The sequence below is a fragment of the Amia ocellicauda genome, chromosome 3 (genome assembly GCF_036373705.1).
Source record: "Amia ocellicauda isolate fAmiCal2 chromosome 3, fAmiCal2.hap1, whole genome shotgun sequence".
NCBI classification, from domain to species: domain Eukaryota; kingdom Metazoa; phylum Chordata; class Actinopteri; order Amiiformes; family Amiidae; genus Amia; species Amia ocellicauda.
Genome location: NC_089852.1, coordinates 36,288,385 through 36,307,336, shown reverse-complemented (window position 1 = coordinate 36,307,336; position 18,952 = coordinate 36,288,385). Strand labels below are relative to the sequence as shown.

The following is an 18,952-nucleotide window of genomic DNA, read 5'->3' as shown; positions in this document are numbered from 1 at the left end:
ATGATGAAGGAGGAGTTAAGAAAATACTTAATTAATCTGCTTTCAAACTATTTTTCTGAGCCAATTCAGTTTGGTTAGTTATTACATTCTAAGACTTTTTTTTTTTTTCATTGAAGCAGAAAATGCTGGTATTATATCTGAGAGCACTTTTTTATTTTTAATATAGACCTCTTTACTCAATGGTGTTTATTGTCTTCCTATTACGCTCTCTTGTTCAATCTGAAGAATACCCTCTTAAGCTAGAAATTCATAATTTTTAATTAATACAGTGACATTAATGAAGTGTTACTGTTCTGTGTCTTTTAAATACGTGACTGTCAGAAATTGTACTTCTGTGTTCTGACAGGGAACCTGATGAGTTAATTGAAAACGTCCTTTCTGCCAAGGACTGCATTTAAATTAATAAACTCTGAGGAATTAGGAATTAATTAATATTTGTTCCCCTTAAGAGAGAACTCATCAGAGACTACATTTTGCTTTCAGAGTCACTTCCCCAACATAATTAGCAAATTATATATTTTATTACTTTAAATAATAAAACAATACTGTAGCTGAAATTCACTTTGGAGGTACTATATTCAGTAATACATTATACACTAATAAGTCATTATTTTGTGGGCTTAATGCCTTAAAACAGTTTTTTTATTATTATTATTTTGCCAATTTAACACTGATCTGAGTTGGACAAAAACAAATGATCTGAAAGGTTCTCCCTTTAACCATCTGCGGACTGAACTGAATTTCATGCAAACGGACATGTGGATGCTGTAAAGAACAGACAACTCTTGCTCAGCAAAGAAGAAATGTTTATGTTGGCAGCTACACTTCAGATTGATCTATCCAGAGTGCTGAATTCTGGGAGTGACAAGATAGTGATATTCGATTATAAAAGAAGAAAGTACAAAGACGGAGGGAATTTAGGCTATTTCAGTCAGGAAGAAAATTTGTGTTAAAACAGTATATCAATTCATATTAGATGATAAATCTAAAGGGCAGCCTAAAAGTCATTCATGGTACAAATATGCATTAATCACCTTCAGACATTCTCTCCATGCAATTTGTTTTAAACCCAACCAACCTTCAATAAATCTTGCCTAAGTAAATGATATCTGAAATGATACCCAAGAATAGCAGCCAAATGAGTTATGACTTGCGCTCATTGTCAGCAGAATTGATGTGGTGACCAACAGTGTGTTGATCTGATCTCTGTGGGAACCTATAGTGTGTTAAATTTCCCTTTATAGACCACAAGATGAAATTCAGTATATGACTTTGTTCACCTCTATGCAAGACTGATTTAGGTGCCTGTAAAATGTCACATTTTGACAAAAGAGCACAGAGACTCAACTTAATTTCACCTATCCATTGAAGGTACATACGGCATTGCACTGAGATAGGATAATAGGTGTGCCAATACTGAGGCCATTTCAAAATACATAATTACACAGTTGTTTTGATTTTAAGTATATTAACATTCAGCTGTGTGATTTGGGCTAGGATACTTATTTAATACTTATTTATACTAATTAACATCAATGCAAAACATGTTATTTCTATGTATTTTAACTAAACCAAAATAAATAGCTGTATTATAAAATTTGCAGGTTGACCAACACTTGCATGCTAATTGTAAATTCAAACCAATAGTTTTTGGTTTGTTTTTCTACAAACTATTAAGGAAGACGATGTTGAGACGATGCCATTTGAGTGTTGTGCTACACGGAAGCCAGTGTAAGGTTTGGAAAATCTTGTTTTTGTGCATCCATCCAGGAAAAGAATGCCCAATTCCAGGGACACCTGTGTTTATTGGCAGTGTGTTTGACTGTTGGGCCTGCTCCACTCATACAGTTTAAACTACCCTTCCCGTAATGCCAGCTGGCCCAGAGGTTGGAATTGAGAACGTTTTAATTTCAATGGAAAAGAATTATGTATATTTTGCCTAATACTGTATTGTCCCTGCAGTATTTTCTGAGGGTTAATAAGAGCCCTGAAGCTACATAAACAGATGAACAGAAGGGAACACTAATGAAGACAGACTGAAGCCATATTCACATGGAAAAGGCAGCAATAAAACCACCACCATTGTCTCCTTCATTGTTCTTAATTAACCATTTATACACACTGACATTGTGGGATATCTTCATTTGCACAGGATGCACATATTATTGTGTTAAATCTCTTTAGGTAATTACAATAATTTGTTTGGGAATGCCTACTGTTGCCTATGACTATGTCTGCCACTCCTGCTATGACGCTCAAGAAAGATGTGCCACTGTTGAAAAACTGCTAATCTTTATCCAGAGTTAATCGTAAACGCCTGTCAGAAGTCAAAGCTTCAGAAGTCTACAGTAAGTCTACTTCTCTCCTTCCCTAAAAGTTTACCCATGGGATATGTTTATTCAGTTTTGCTCTAGTAAGGAGGATGCCCCGTCTCCAGATCTGGAGTAAACATTTTTAGTATGCTGTTTGATGTAATCTGGAAATTGTATGTAAATGTGTACATGCATGTGTATTATGTGCTTCTGAATGCAACAATCAGATCATAAGAGCATTTATGGTTAAATTTTATGATCGACTATGTTAAAAATGCATAGAATCTCAGAAATCAATTATATGGGTGGTTACTTCAATAAAGGTTAGCCTGGCATCTTGAGAAAGCTATTTTCCAAGACTGGCCGTGAGCTTAAGAAAAGAAAAACGTCCAATTGTTAAAAGATCAGCAATTTCTAATGAATACACAGTTCAACCTCAATAAGTAAGCAGCAACAGCAAAGAAACCTTTGAAAGCAATGAAATGTACAATGTGTAATACACACACATATATATATATATATATATATATATATATATATATATATATATATATAAATATATAAATAAAACAAGTAAACGTGTGTATATATATATATATATTTTTTTTTATGTTTGTTTTGGGTTTTTTTGTAAAATGATTTTCCAAAGGCAATGGGTCTTAATATACCAATAACCTTGATGTGATCTCAAAGTAAGCTACAGTAGAGACAAGCAGGTTACTCTTTTATCAAAAGTAACACTTTACAATATAATTTCATGTAGCCTATGTATACAAGCATGTATTATTAGTATTATCATAAATAGACTCACAAACAAGGACGAGTTCAGCAAGAGAAGTGCAACAGATCTCACAATTGAAGAATGAAAGACATCAGGATTGAAAGGTTTTATTCCCTCACTTATGGCAATCAGAATAATGCTGAACTTCAGCACAATTACCAGTATGTGCCAAATTAGAGGAGATCTCCATCTGCAGAGCAACCGATAAATTGAACAAACAATATATTAAAATTAAACTGCATTTGACAGCAGTATTCGGTAATGTCTTGTTTTTTTAATTAAGGTACACAAGAGATGAATTATATGGGAAACAACTCTTGGCTTCCATCTGTTGTTCTTTGATTATATCCATAAATTGTATTGCGATTGTCCCCAAATGTAGCCAGGCTCAATCCTAATGTAGTTTGTTTTCAATAAATAACAGTGGCTGAAACAAGAAATAGCTGCAACCACTCAAATGATCACAGCAGGAACCAAACTGGTAATCAAAAAACAGGGTACTATTGACTGTAAAGGACAGTGTGAGTAATTTTGCTGTAAATGTGTTACATACATACACATCCGCATAGACACACAACGTACAATAGCTCTACACTCATTGATCTCTTACAAAATATACAAAGATGATAAGCTCAGGTAAGTTTAGCTTTAACTTGTCTGCCAGTTTCCCAACAAACACACAACAGGTGTGTCTCAGTAGTCGGGGGGCAGGACATATAATGGTGCTGCCTGAGGGAACAGAGGGAGTCTGTTTGGTGAAGGAAAGTAAGTCTGCATGCACAGAGATCATATTTATGCCTGGTGTTTAAAAAAAGCCTTTTTTCTAGTGTGAAGAAAGTTATGAAGCCACTAATTTTCTGTTTATTATTTGTTTTGAGAATTCTCCTTAGACTAAATGATAATGAAGAGCCAGTTTCTAGTCCATGCTGTGTTTTGTAATTATACAGTGTGACCTTTTGTGAGTCTATTTTCTGGACATTTGAGAAGTCACTACTTCATACATAGTTTGTGGTCATAGATTCCACTATATCTGTCAATGTTAGAAATATTGTTTAAGTCTTCATGATCTCACCATTGGAGATGGAAATAATGCTAGTACTTACTTACTGAAAATATATAAATACAAAATAATGTATAGAACAGAATCACAAAATAACAAGGCCGCATTCCTCATTGGCTGTAATAAACAACATGGACCAACACAAACAGATCTGCTTATATAATAGAAAATACAGTTCTAAAATAAAGCACTGTAAACGAGTAGGATTACAATGTTACTAGAGATTGAGCATTCACAGAATTGTAATCTTCAAATAATATTTTATTTAAACAGAAACACAACAAGAAAAAAATACCTTTTTCTAAACAGTAGCAAATTTCAGGCTACACTTTTTACTTTACAGTGCAGGTCTAGTGCAGAATGTTCCCTGAATCTGTGAAACTTGCTTATCATCTTATCATGAAATGCCCTGCTGGTAGAAGTGACAATTCAAAGTAAAGGTAGGCTAGCGACTTTTAGTCAAATTGTTCAAGTGCTCCCTTGTTAGTTACAGTACCTTCAGGTGTTACAAAAGAACCCTTGGAAAGTGAGTTTCAGAGAGTATTCCTGCATGACTTCTGCAGTTCCTATTCCACAACAGAGCTCCAAAATGCAATAAAGCAAACTTATGCTTCTTTATCTTAATACAAGGCAAGTGAGTGGTTAAAAAAGTCAACCTCAGCTGGAAAGCTTGGGGCATCAGCAGTCCTTTAAAATGTCTGTGTTAAACGAGGTTACAACACGCTGTTTGGCTGTCCAATGGCCACCAGGTAAACTGCAGAACACCTCTGACTTTCAAATATGATAATGCTGTAACAAGAGAGACATGCAATGTGGTGACAGGTGACAGGAGACAAGGAAGAATAGAAAAGGTTGGGATTAATTACCAGCAGGTCTAAAACAGCGATAGCACTGTCCTATTTGCTTGCTTGTACAAAAGCAGTAAAATCGTCAATTCAGCAATCTCAAACTGTGCACCCGATTATAATTTTTTGGCCCGCATTCCAACACACCCTGTCATTGAAGTATTTGTACAGGTGAGCACCATACTGTGGAAGGGTCACACAAATGTGATTGTATGCACCCAATAAATGTATCTTCACCATGTCCCCTAAGCTAAAACATTTACAACGCTGACTGCCAAAAACAGGCCAAGCTCAGACATTATTCAACCTGATCAATGTCAATAGAGATCTAAGTCATGAATCAAGCTTAACCTGCACAGACAAATTAAAACAGATGGCAAAATGTAAGCCACAAGGTTCAAAGACGTAGAGACATGTCACTGTTACCAAAAGGACATGGTCTGTTTGACCATTTACGATGGGTTACTAAAAACATATTACACCTTAATACACTATCTGCCACCACTTTCTGACCCGGTGTAAATTTCTATGTCCACAAGTCTCCAACAGTGCAAGTATGACAGTATCACTAAGAGCATCATCAAAATACTCCAGATTCCAGGTGGAAGTTCAAGGAAAGAGATTTAGTGGAGGGGTGGGGTAACAATCAAATCATTAACTATTTATGAGTTAGACTGGAGATGCGTCAGTGACTTTGTCAATCTTTTCTCTCTAGAAGCCCTAGTGTGTGAGGATATGATTCGTCTCAATGGCCCGGCTCAGACAGCTGTGTTGGGTCACCCCAGCGCTGGCAGCTGGAGTTCAGCTCATGGTGTTGGCTTCCAGCAGAGCGAGATACCTCCCCCGGGGGCTGTTGCCCCTCTAGTCACACAGAGGGTGAATCTCCCTCCTCATCACAGACAGAGCTTCCCATTCAGGACCCAACTCCAACAGCACAGGGCCAACCTGTTCAATTGAGCAGTTTCACATCACATGGTACTGTCATTCTGAGCAGCCCTCAAGGCAGCTTCCGCTCCAGCAAATGGGAACAGGTCAGATTGTATTTTAGCGTTACCTTCATACACTTTTGTTTTAGTTTCCTTAAACTGACCTACACAAGCGATCCTTTGGAGTAAATTAAACTCAAAGTGGAAGATAAACAATCCATACTTGTGTAAGAATTTCTAGTATTGATCAGCAACTATATTAAATTAATCCAAATTAATTAATTTTGGTTCATACAGGGCCTGTGTGTATCTGCCTTTCTTTCTGAGTCTTGAGACGTCTGTAGCAATCAGAGACACTCAGTTCTCAAACCATTTGATTTCCCTTGCCTTGACACTTTCAGGGGATGAGGTCAACATGGCTTTATTAATAACAAACCTTCCTGTTGTTTCTGAGAGACGTCCACAAGGTTACAGGAATGGTGCGATGGAATTGTACCGAAGGGTTTGAAATATCTACTCATTAGCTATAATACTGATTATTCAGTAGCCAATATAATCTGTTAGCATTGAATATTAATCAGTATTTAATGCATATTCATTGATACAGTCAAATGACTCCCATATATAGACTTGTCTTTGTTCACATTATCAACCGATAAATATTCCACACAGGACACCTGACATTTACAATCGGCTGCAGAGTCGAGCTTTGTACACACAGAACACATTCACCCGAATCACAGCAACTTCCTTTGGCAAAACAGATTCCTTTTATGTGTTCTATAAAAGTTAAAGAATCACTGGTGCACTTTTTCTGAAGTCTCTTTGGAGTAAAAGGACATGCACATTTCTATCCTTTTCTCCGAGGCGAATCAATGTTATAAAACACTATTTCTAATACATGTAAATATTAAAATGCCTGAGGTACCAATTAAATAAGTAGGCCTATCTATTACAAAGGCATTGTTGGTTATTAATTCCTTTTCTGTTTATGTAGTTTACATAGTACCTACTGTATGTTCTCAATGAGTTAGGGAATGCTTATACAGGTTTGTATTCCACTGTATGTATATATATCATAGAGGTATTTTTTAAGCACAGGTTATGCATTGCAATACATTATCTTACTTAAACTGGGGGGGGTGGGGAATGAAAAGTATCAGGATTCAAAGAGTCAAGATTTGGAGCAATGATTCTTCGAAAGTCAAAAGGGTGCATTCTTAAATCAAATCATTACCTATTTATCTTTGCTTAGTTTCCTCTCATAGTCCAAGGAACCGGACTGAGTGTCATTTGCACAGCTGTACAAATATAAACACTATCGCTTCACATCACTAACTAGTACAGGAGCCAATGCTCTCCTCTGGGAAGTGAAGCGTGTGCAAAAAAACAGTTAATCTAAAAGCATGTAGCAGGTATGTCGACTGCCCCTTGAGAACTTCTAAGTTTGCTCTGACATGTTTCATCTAACCCTCATGAATATTCATTTCGGCAACAATTAATACCCTGCGATAAATGTCAGTGGGAGAGATAAACATTTCCTTCAACAGTGAGTCCTGACGTTTGTTTTTGGTTTCAAAGGCATCCCTCAAATATACATAATTGCTAATTCAAAAGGTGTGTGACACGTGAAGTGCAGATCAGATAAAATTATTAGCTGTACAATCCCATCATGTTTGCTTAGGATCAGTGACCTAGAATTTACAATACTCATCTCTCATTTGTAATATTGAGCATACTACATATATATAAGATAACTAATGGACATATTACGGATTCATGTTTGAACACAAATGGGATATACAGCATTTTTTCACACCTGCCTAAAATTTTTGCACAGTACTGTACATTTATTAAACACGGTGGTAAATTGTATGTGCCGAATAAAGGATTGCATTGCCTGGATTGATAATAATTGTTTCTTTTGAGCTGGATGCACTTACATACAGAATACATTTATGTTACTGCAGAATCTCACCTTGACACTTGGGCTGAAATGCTACCAAACAGGCACACAACAAAAAAAAAAAACTAACCTTCAGCTCTAGTATGTGATTCATCATATACTGCCAATATTAACATTAGTACCCATGTTGTTACTGATTTGTCGTTTCTTACCCAGAACACCTGTTTGAAGCATCTCGCAGGTGTTCCAATTGTGTTGCTTTACTGCTAAAAATGTGTTTCTTCCACTGTGATACACAAAGCAAATACAATCTCCAGGAATCACTGGCTTGTGTTTTTCTCAAGATAGAAGAAAGTTTTGTTTTCTTCCATACTATGCATCAGGATTTACTTTTTATGTATGGTAAATAACCAAAATGGCCTCATTTCAGGAGAGTGAGTGGTCCATTTAGAAACCTGGCAACAGTCTTAAAGAGACCAAATTGAATTGGTAATTTGATTTACTGGAGTTATTTCCAGACTATAGATCAAGCTGGCAAGAAGCATGAAAACCTGTGGATTATTGATTTATCATCATCACATTAAATAGGTTTTAAAGATTTTAAGTATCAAATGTATCTAATATAGAGGAGTGTATATTCAGCGATGCATTTTGTGTTTACTTTCTTGAAGAATGTTAATTATTTAATCACTTACAAATCTGAATATGCATTACATTTGAGGTCACTAAAAGTCCTTGAGTGAAATTCAGTTTCAGTACCTGTTTTACTTTTGACAAATTAGGGTAATTTAGTAATGTAGGATGCAGATTAATTTAACTTCACTTCCTTAGATGTTAACAAACTCTGATTTGACTGTGGGTGGGTGATTTTTTTCTGCTTTTGTCCCTTTTCATTTAAACTTAAGCAGTTACAATAATTAGTCTACCCTGACCACAAGTTAACATACTGGAGAAGCATAATTGTTCTGAATGGATGGAGGAGAAAAAATAAATTTCCATTGTTTGCACAACAAGAAAGGAAATGTGTGCACAGCCAAACACATCAAGCACTGCTGCAAGATCAAACTGCCTGACAAAATTGGGAGGGTTAACTGGGTAAGAGACTGTGAAAAAAAAAAAAAAAAAAAAACACTAATCCCATAACCAAATTCTCTCATCAGAGCTTCCTCCATTTGCAAGTCTAAAAAGGCTAATGCATCTGTAATTAAGCATTACTAAAACACTGGGTAATCGTGCATAAGAAGAAATTAGTGGGAGTTTTATTTTGTTTTATATTCCTGTCCTTCAGCAAAAATAAAAAAATAAAAAATGCTTTGTATCTTAAAAATTCAAAGCAAGATTAATAAATTCCATTTTGTGTAAATTATGTCAACCACATCTGCATATGTTCCTCCTCCATCTCTTACATTATCTCATAGAACTTTGTTTTATGATGTATGAAGGTATTGTCAAGTTTTGACACCCATTACATGAGTCACCGTGCAGATGCAAATCAAAGGTGGATAACTTCTTGTTATCAGGCACTGTGCAAGCATGGCCTGAATTATTGTGAAAAAGTTTCTCAAAGTATTTTATTCCAAGATCTCTGCAAAAACTTAGGCAAAAGGGAAAGAGAGAGAAAAAAAAAAAATATATATATATATATATATATATATATATTGTGGTTGTTTTTCAGATATTCCACTCTTTGGACATCCAGTTTAAGACAGCTGCCCGTAAGCTGTTGTCCAGATCTTTCAACGCACATTGAATGTTTTGCTGGTTTTCATCATAAAACATAACAGGTAAAGATATCGACTGCTTAGAAGATCAGTGGCACCCCCCACCCTCCTGTTTATTTTTCAGCACAAAGCCGGAGAAAAGGCAAGGGAACGGAAAGACAGCAAGGCGCAGTACGAAACAAGACATTTTAATCTTTCACTTTACAAGGTCGACACAGCACACCAGCTATCATGGCAGAAAGCAATGCATCAGCTGTTAGATAGATAAGAGGGAAAAAAGGTCACACCACAGCAAAATCCCACTGTTTTCATTATGACATGGACCCATTATGTATCTAGCCATTACGCCTGTGCTTTCCTAGCCCATCTGAAACAATCAGATCAGCACCATGTCTTGTTTCACTTACATAAACGCATTGCATTTAGATTACAATGATCCAGGGTAACGTCTTATGACATCTGTGCCTCTGCAGTCGGCAGGACAGCCAATGTGCAAACAAAGCAAGGACAAACATCCTGCACAATTACATACACAGTGAAACATGCTGCTTTCCACCACCCCGTGCTAAAATTGGTTTCCGAGACTGCTAAAGCTTTGCGATGGGACTTGTTGTCTTGTCCCACTACCAGTCTAGATGAAGACACATGAGCCTAACTCTCCTAGAGAGCCCGGTTTACATCTGTGTTCAATTTGTGTTAAATACAAATTGTGGGTCTATAAAACAAATTTCATTTAACGTCATTTTGAAGACCCATTGATTTTTGAAACTGTCTCATCGAAATGTAACAAATTGTTATTTTACTTAATTTTCTGACACCCATTTCAGGAACAGGGAATGTTTAAACATTGGCAAACACAGTATCACAATCTCAGTAATCAAGGCTGTCAAATGTGGATGCGGACATAGCGTAATCAGTTGTAGGTTGAGGGACAGTTTGTATTTGCCAGTTTTACTGTAAAATCAGTTTGCTACAGTTTCTTTTTTTATGTAAATGTAAATGTGAAATAGAGCTGAAAAAACATCAGCTCATATTCCTAAAATTGAATATAATGGAGTAGCTTATTTATTTCAGCTATTATTTCAGTGTTCAAATTAATATTTGCATGAGTCTTTTTGAATTACCTGTTCAGATGCAAAAGTTCATCATGGTTTCTTAAGTTCTTAACATGTATCTAATACTTCTATTACTAGTCACTTTACTATGTATATGTAGTTTAGGCTAATAGTTGTACATTACATTTCAAAAACCAAAGCAGCTCTGTTTTGTTAGGCAGTAGCTGCTGTGATGAGCATCACAGGGGTGTTGACATGCAGGGGTTCAATTGTGAAGCGATGATGCGCAGACACGTTTGGCATCAGTTATGTGGTCAAGAAAAAACGTCCAGAGAAGGACAGGGTCACACCCACATACTCGAGTAAATGATGTAAAAATGAGTAGAAACAAAAGAAAATGCACATTCCATAATATAAACAGTATTAATCTTATATATCCTTAAATGACCACATTATAGAAAAGATTTTAAGGCAAAGTAAGCCTGGCTCCACTAGACCCCTGTGTCAGTTACACCTTAACGGATTTTAAAGTGCCGGACCGGTGCTCTGGTCTGGTGCGCTCAGACAGCATCACAGTCCTATCTGTAACAATCACATCATCCCTTCAAAACAACATCTGAACCATACTGTGTGAATGAGCGGACTGAATTAATTTGCGTGTTGCAATGGTAGACAAAAATATTTTGCTACAAATTCGTATTTGTTTGGTTTAGTATTCGACGGAGTTCGGATTTGCTAAACATGTGCGAAGTTTGACATCTGCGAATGCGGATTCGAAATCATCACAATCCTACAATTTATAAGAATTCTACATTAATCCTGAATTGTTAGACTCAAATAATAATTACCTGCATTGGACCATCTTATCTATGTGTGAATTATGCATTCACTTGTCATGGTTAATATAAAATAAACAAGATTAGCAACCGCATTAATTATAAACAATCCACGGAACATTTGGTCAGAACACGGAACAGTACATAGTTTACTAAGGTGCAAAATTCTTTGTTAAATATCTTGCAATTTCCAATCAATGCATCTTTAAAGATTAATTAGCCTCTGCCAAGAAATTACCCGAGAAGAAATATGAAAACATCTGGATTCACAGTTGAGTAGATTTATGCTCTCCTGCTGCCATATATATTTATTAATTCTACATATATATTCTAAAATTAGAACTTGGATGTTCGTTAGACTGCACGTGCTTGGAAAGTCAAGAATATTGTGATAAAAGTATGGAAATTATCCCAAATTATGCAGATCTAAATAAACAAAAGTCATCAATGCTCAATACTAATGCAACGAAATACCACAGAAATATATGCAATTTCCAAGCATCTGACAAGTTATGACCTTGACATGGGACACTGGAGAAAGGATGTTTGTATGACTCTCTCCATACAAAGGGTTTGTCTTACATTTGTTATTGTTTAAAATTGAAATCGAGTATAAACTATTATTGTCCACTTGTGTGTGTATATATATGTGTGTATATATATATATATATATATATATATATATATATATATATATATATATATATATATATTTGAAATCGAGTATAAACTATTATTGTCCACTTGTGTGTGTATATATATGTGTGTGTGTATGTATATATATATATATATATATATATATATATATATATATATATATACATACACTGTTGTATTAATGTGTTGCAGGTCTACTCAAACACAGCCCAGGGATGCCTACAGACAAACGTATTAAGTGTTGTGTTATCCTGTGGCTCAGTTTATGCAGACTTCTCCTCCAAATTAAGTGCATTCAAAAAAACTGAGCACGGCTAAATAACACATCACTAAACTGTATTGACTGTTGCTTCCTCTTGTTTTGTCTTTATTGACTGAAGTTAGATACTTCTGGCAAATGGTATTTAAACATAAGCCCCACAGTGGAATGAGGAGAGTACTTAGGGATAGGAGAATAAAATGCAAGGCAATAAATTACACTTCTCCTGGGAGTGGGAAATGGTGCTACTTAAAACTATAATCAGGAGCACTTTTATGAGAAGACATTCTCAGTAATCATCAACATTTACATTTTGCTGATTATCTAGTGCCAAGTAAATAAACAAAATGACTGAAATATGGAGACCACATTCATTGCAACAAAGAAAGCTGAACACATTTAAAGATTTAAAAGTAGCTCACAAGAGGTAGGCTATCCACATAATAGATAGAGGTTAACATGAAAAATTCAGCAAGGCTGGGGAAAAAATAAAAAAATTCAAGGTCAATTGGAAATTCTTCTGCTGTCAGTAGAAGTTACTAAGACCCCCTTTTAGAAGAGCTCCAAAGGTTAGAGGAATAAGATGTTGCCCTATCCTCAGTAGTATGAAAGGGAACGTCAGTCTGTACATACTGGTAGTTTTCGTCTTCAATCAAGGCCACCGCTGTCAAATTGTAACCTGCTGAATCACCCTTAAGAGTAGCAAGAAAGCAGGAAAGTAATCATGAGAATACTTCACTGATCTAAACCCACAGGACTCATACCCACATTCGGTTTGCTTTTGTTACAACATCCAAATACTAACTGTTTGGTTTTAACATGAACAAAAAATATATATGTAGCCAGCATGTAAAAAGGAGAGATAAATCTGGGGTAAGAAGAAAACAGGCAGGTGTGCTCCCTAATTAATCTGACCCCTTTTGAAGGTCTATACATCTCCTTATTGTTATGCGAAATAAAGACCATGACACAGTTCACATTTCAGTATTGCGATAAAGAGGCGATTCCAAGTGTCATTCCCTGTTATGTCCCATTATACATGTTAGTGTAGTCAATTGTCTGGAAACTGAAGGTTACACATGCATAGAAAAAAGACGATGAATTGCAAATCACTATGTTTTATAAACCAGAGGTCAAGGAAAATATTGTTTCCACTGTGAGACACTGTTCATATACACAATTAAAGGTCATTATATGTGCAGTCTAAGCATTTAAATGTTTTACTATCATACACAAAATTAAGTTCAGATAAATGCTTAGAGCAGGGGTCCCCAACCTTTTTGATACTGAGAGATATTTTGTGTAAGGATCTCCAATGACGATCTATGGTGGCTGGGGGGGGTCGGTGCTGATGGTACTTTCTTTCAGGTTTGGGGGGAGCCGCTATTTTGCATGCATTTTATAAATCGTTTGGCGAGCCCCTCAGAGATGTCCGGTTGGGGACCCTTGGCTTACAGTATTTAAAGACCAGAGTTTACCTCTGTGTAAGCACAGAATATAATTGGTGGTCAAAACAGATTTAATCCCGAGACATTCTTTCAATAAATACTGATTACAAGATTTACTAACAGGAACTTACTGGGAGTCTTGTACACTGTCTGACTGGAGACATTTGTCACTGTGTGGCAAGGCAGGACTCAGGTCTGCGAAGCAGGATTAATGGGGGTTTATTTCAGGGTAATGTGTTCAAACTACAGGTGGGCCCTAATGGAGATATCAGCTGGAAAGCGTCCCTTTGCAGTTACTCTCCACTATGACTAGACAATGTCTCGCAGCTTAGATACAATCAGCAACATTGGCAGACATTGTTAACACTCACTTACACACAGAACAGACTCTGGTGCAAACCTTCTGGGACTGAAAAATAACACTGGCCCTGTGGACCAATGGAGAGTGAAGGCAAGAGGTCACTGCCAGAGAGGTCGTGGGGTGAGGGGTGTGGGACAGGGGGTAAAGTATGGCAGAGGGACACACTGGAACAAATACAAAGAAAGGAAGGGGAATCTGGTTGTGTTTTATATCCAGCTGGCAAATTACATGTATGTAATCTCTCCCCCCAGGAGGTACTTCACACAATTTTTCTGCAAGCCTGTAGCCATAATCAGATGTTCGAAATCCATCAGCTAGCCAGCTGGTTTTCCGAGTGACACTGCTCTGTGTCACTTCCTTATACTTAAATTTCTATGGTTGCTTGTTTTGTTTAAAAGTACGATTAAGAATAAACATACAAATCTACTTTTGGGAGCTTCAGGCAGTAATAAATAAAGCAGAAACATTATAAACCAAACGAATTTGCTTTCTGGTATGTTACTCTCAGGTTTATTACACACACGCTTAAAATGCACCATGTATCATGCTTTTTGGCAACATGCTTCAAGGGTTTGATTCACTGGCCCTTTGACAGACAGAAATATTTTTATAGTATTTTGTGACTATTAGCTTCCATCAGTTTGCACAGAGGACAAAGAAAAATGCCAACAATGAAGAACATAATTAGCAACTGTTTCAAACCGGCTCTTGATATTCCATAATTCACTATGGCTGTCAATCCAATAATCCTGTCTGATTTATATGCAAAATATTTTGAAATACAGGGTCTTCTTAATAGTGGAGTTTTCTTACATAGTTATTTGCATGTGATGTGGCGAAACCCATGCACATGTGGGGGAAGGAACGAGGGAATCAAGTTTGTGGCCCAAAAAAAAAAGGACAAGGTCAATCTCACTGCAAATTGTGTAAATTAAGGGGAAAACATAACCGCCTTTACAAGGTAACCCACAGACATACAGAACAAAATTCCACTCTGACCTTAAAACTTTGCATTATGGCAAAGGGTAATAAACAGGAGTCTTACATGAATGGCTGGAATACACACAGCCTTTTCATTACAGTTCCAGGTGGTGAGAAGGAAAAATAAAAGCACACCGTACACTTCACAGGAAAACAATAATAAAAAACACACAATGTCAATGAATGACAGTTCATTACCCCGCCATCCTGTAGCCATTGAGCAAAGCCTATTATCTTTCACCTTGTTTGTTTTTGTTGTCAGCCACGTGTCTTCAAAGAAGTGCCACATGTAAAAACTATTAAAGCTGTGTCATTAATTGGTAATTATGTTCCAAACAATTAGTTTCAATGAATGCAGATCAAGACATTAAGAATCAAATTCCAGAAGTATATTCCAAAAGATGCTGGCTGATGTTCCCCAAGCTGCGAGCATCACAGGCTTTGCACTATGCAGGGTTAGGGTTAAATACAGAGCAGGAGAATAACAGACCACATACTCTAGGTTTCCCATAATCTACATTTTAAGAAAAAAATTACTTTTGGTTCCCTCAAAGCAAACGATGGTAAAAAGAAGTCAGAATGAAATTCCTAAAGTAACACTTCACAGAAATATGCATTTCATTTTAATGTAGCATGCTATTCATGCTAAGCTTTCAAGATACATCTTCCTTCACCTGTGATTACATTCCAAACTATCATGAGCAAAAAGCAGCAAAAAGGTTTTATGTTTGTTCGTTTTTTTCCCAAACCATTGATTTGTAAAAACACACTGATTCTATTTGTTTCTTCTTAACCCATCAAGCAAAGCTCCAAAGTGCCTATTATACTTAAAAAAAAAGTGTAATTAGTTTGATAGTAGGATCTAGGGAAGGATCCGTATACAGTAGTTCATGAATATCAAGTACTGAAAACAAGATAAAACAAATGTTGATTTTCATCATGCAATGTGGCCTGCTGATAAATCCCAGCTTTAAACAAATTTAATCTGGGTCGGTAAATTCTTTTGTGTTATTTTTGTTTTAATAATAATGAAACCAAGTGGTTTTTATTCAACATTACTAAGGATTAAGCTTCCTCTTTCTGAATCAAATACAGTGGATTGAAGCACATATATAGATTATTACGCAGTTAGAAGTGGGATTATGCAACTACTTAAAACAAAACAATAAAATGGAACTGTTTTAATACTACAACTATAGGTGGGAATTTAACTGCTTTAACCTAACCTAACACAAGACAAGCAGAAAAAAAAAGCCTCCAAGCTAAGCTATCTAGAAAAAGAAAATTTACAAATGCAGTATATATTCATATGAGTAAAACAATTGCCTGTGGGAGTACCAGCACTGCATATAAGTGTCATCATTTGCTATGATTTGGTACTACAAACAAAGTTTGAGATGCTCCAATTGAGTCACAAGTGGATTTGTATGTTTATAAATCCTCCAAGACTGAGCTTCAGAATGTGAAATGCTACATAAGTAGACACACAGTATTTTAATTCTTCTTGGATATTGTCACCATACGACCTTTAAGAGTTTTCAGTTCATCCAAAGCGTTAGTACTAAATTTAAAACACAGCAAAGAAGTTTGTAAATTATTTTCCATTTGCTGCAGGATTCAACTGTAATATGATGAGTGATTGCAACAATAAGGAGAAATACAGTGCATCTGTGGTTAATGTGGTGTGTCTCGTTCATTTGTTCTTGAATCCAGATTGTGTTGCACCTCACCTCTGTATTTCTCTGTTCACCTAAACAGTAAACTTCGTACCAACAATTATCTGAGGTCAACGATGACACCTACTGAATAGTGCCTGAATTACATCACACGGAAACAAAAATAACCAATTGCAAATGCTGAAGAGTAAGATAAAACATCTTTATGTATTTATTGTCATTTTTAAATGCACTGATTATGAATTGTGCACTGACAAACGTAATACCTACTGCTTATAAGGTAAAACGGTAAAATGCATAAGAGGTATTATGAGCACATATTTAGGCAACACATCCTGGGATTTAGCTTAAAGCCGCGTGAACACAAAAAAGGAAAACCAAAAAAAGATCAATAGCCCAACCCCACAAGAAGGAGCAGAAACATTACTTTAGACATGTAGGTTTGACCCCATCTCTTTCTTTTCCATTTTAAGAGAAACAGTGTTGAGCTTCTGCTTGATACATGATTGTTGCAGTGATTGAAGCATGAAGGTTGCTCAAGCTAAGTGTTATAGGCAGTCAATAACAAGGAAGGATAGAAGGGAAAAGAAGTTCCCAGGAGTTTCTTGAACTCAGAGGCTTTACAAGATTAAAACCTCAGAAGTAGAAGAATGCTGAACATGCATCTTTGTGGCAAATTCAGGTCAAGTATCGCTGAGGGCGAATATACTAGAAATGTAAGTTAAAAAAGGCAAGGTCATAAACAACTCTGAAAGCATGCTACTTAACAGCGTTAAAAAGAAGAAGAAATTCTTGCCACCTGTAAGTACCAGCATACTACAACTGATTGCCTACTACTTATTGTAGAACACTTTACATTAAGTGGACCTATTTCCACAATTTCTGCATTACATTTTCTAGAGAAGAAAGCTATAGAAATGTTAAGAGGTGGAAACAATAGCCAAGTCTAGTCAAGTTAAACCTCAACACATTAATTGCCTGTTTAATGTGATGGAAACTCATTGCTGTTTCCCTACACTGTGTCAAAATGTCTGTTTGTTTGTCTGTTTGTGTTTGAGGTACAAAAGATAACCTTTAGAAAACTCTGACATGCAAACACAGGAGAAATATGTCTTCACTGCCCACACGTTTACAGGAGTGAAGTGCTCACATACATCCCTGCATTTTTATGCTGGTCATGGAATCAAGCCGTCATCCTTAATAACGTAAAAATTGACAAAATTGGATGTGGTTATGAAGTGGACGGCAGCTTTCGAGATATCCGTGCCCAATAACTGGCTTAGTGGCTTTGCGTCTCAAAATAAACTGAGAATATCAAACGTTGCACGGAAGTAAGCAAAACTTTTAGCTTACAGAGTAAAGCACGGAAAATTCTGCTGAATTTTTAAGTTGGAAGAGTCTCCATCTGGTCAGTCATTTACAAAAAACATTAATGAACACTTGGCGTACCTCTTAAGTTTTTTGCTCCATCTTTTTTAAGTAGAAAAACTAATACAAAAATATTCTAAAGTACACCATACACCATAAAAAAAGAAAATGGATTTCCTAAAGCCGTTTCATAATTGTATTCCACAGAATGAGTGGTTATGCAAGATTAGTTTACCACAGTACCTCTGAGAACTTTGGCTAAGAACACAGTAATCTGAAAACAATGCACACTAACAGAAACAAGCTTATGTAAGTTAAATTATAGCATTTCACTTTCGTCAAACTGTGAAACTGCAAAACCCATGTTGGATTTAATTCTGTATTTAAAAAAAAATGTTTTTACACAGATCAACATAAAACACATCATAGGAGTGGTTATTTGCATGTTTAAACATCTTACGTATGAAGAAAAACAAAATAAAAATACATTGCTGGTGTTGGGAAAGAGGTTCTTCTACTTCCCAGGTTTTACATTTATAAATGCTGTATGCATTTGCTTAATTTTGTTCTGAATCAGCATATTAAAATCATATGCATTTGTGTTTCCAGGAATAACTGAAATTACCATGGCAAGAGTCTGAAAGAGAAATGATTCAACCAAATGGACAGATCTACCTCTATCACAAATTCTCAATTAAGGTAATTTCAGGATACCTCTTTAGAGGATGTAATAAAGAGATTGTATTATTGTATTTATCTG

The 18,952-nt window shown here is 36.0% G+C and overlaps 1 protein-coding gene across 1 annotated transcript in view; it reads right to left on the bottom strand.

Moving 5' to 3' along the window:
- The window catches only part of slc36a4 (solute carrier family 36 member 4), a 148,007-nt gene that overhangs the window by 95,155 nt on the left and 33,900 nt on the right, over window positions 1-18,952 (bottom strand). The gene's annotated exons all lie outside the window — the stretch shown is intronic.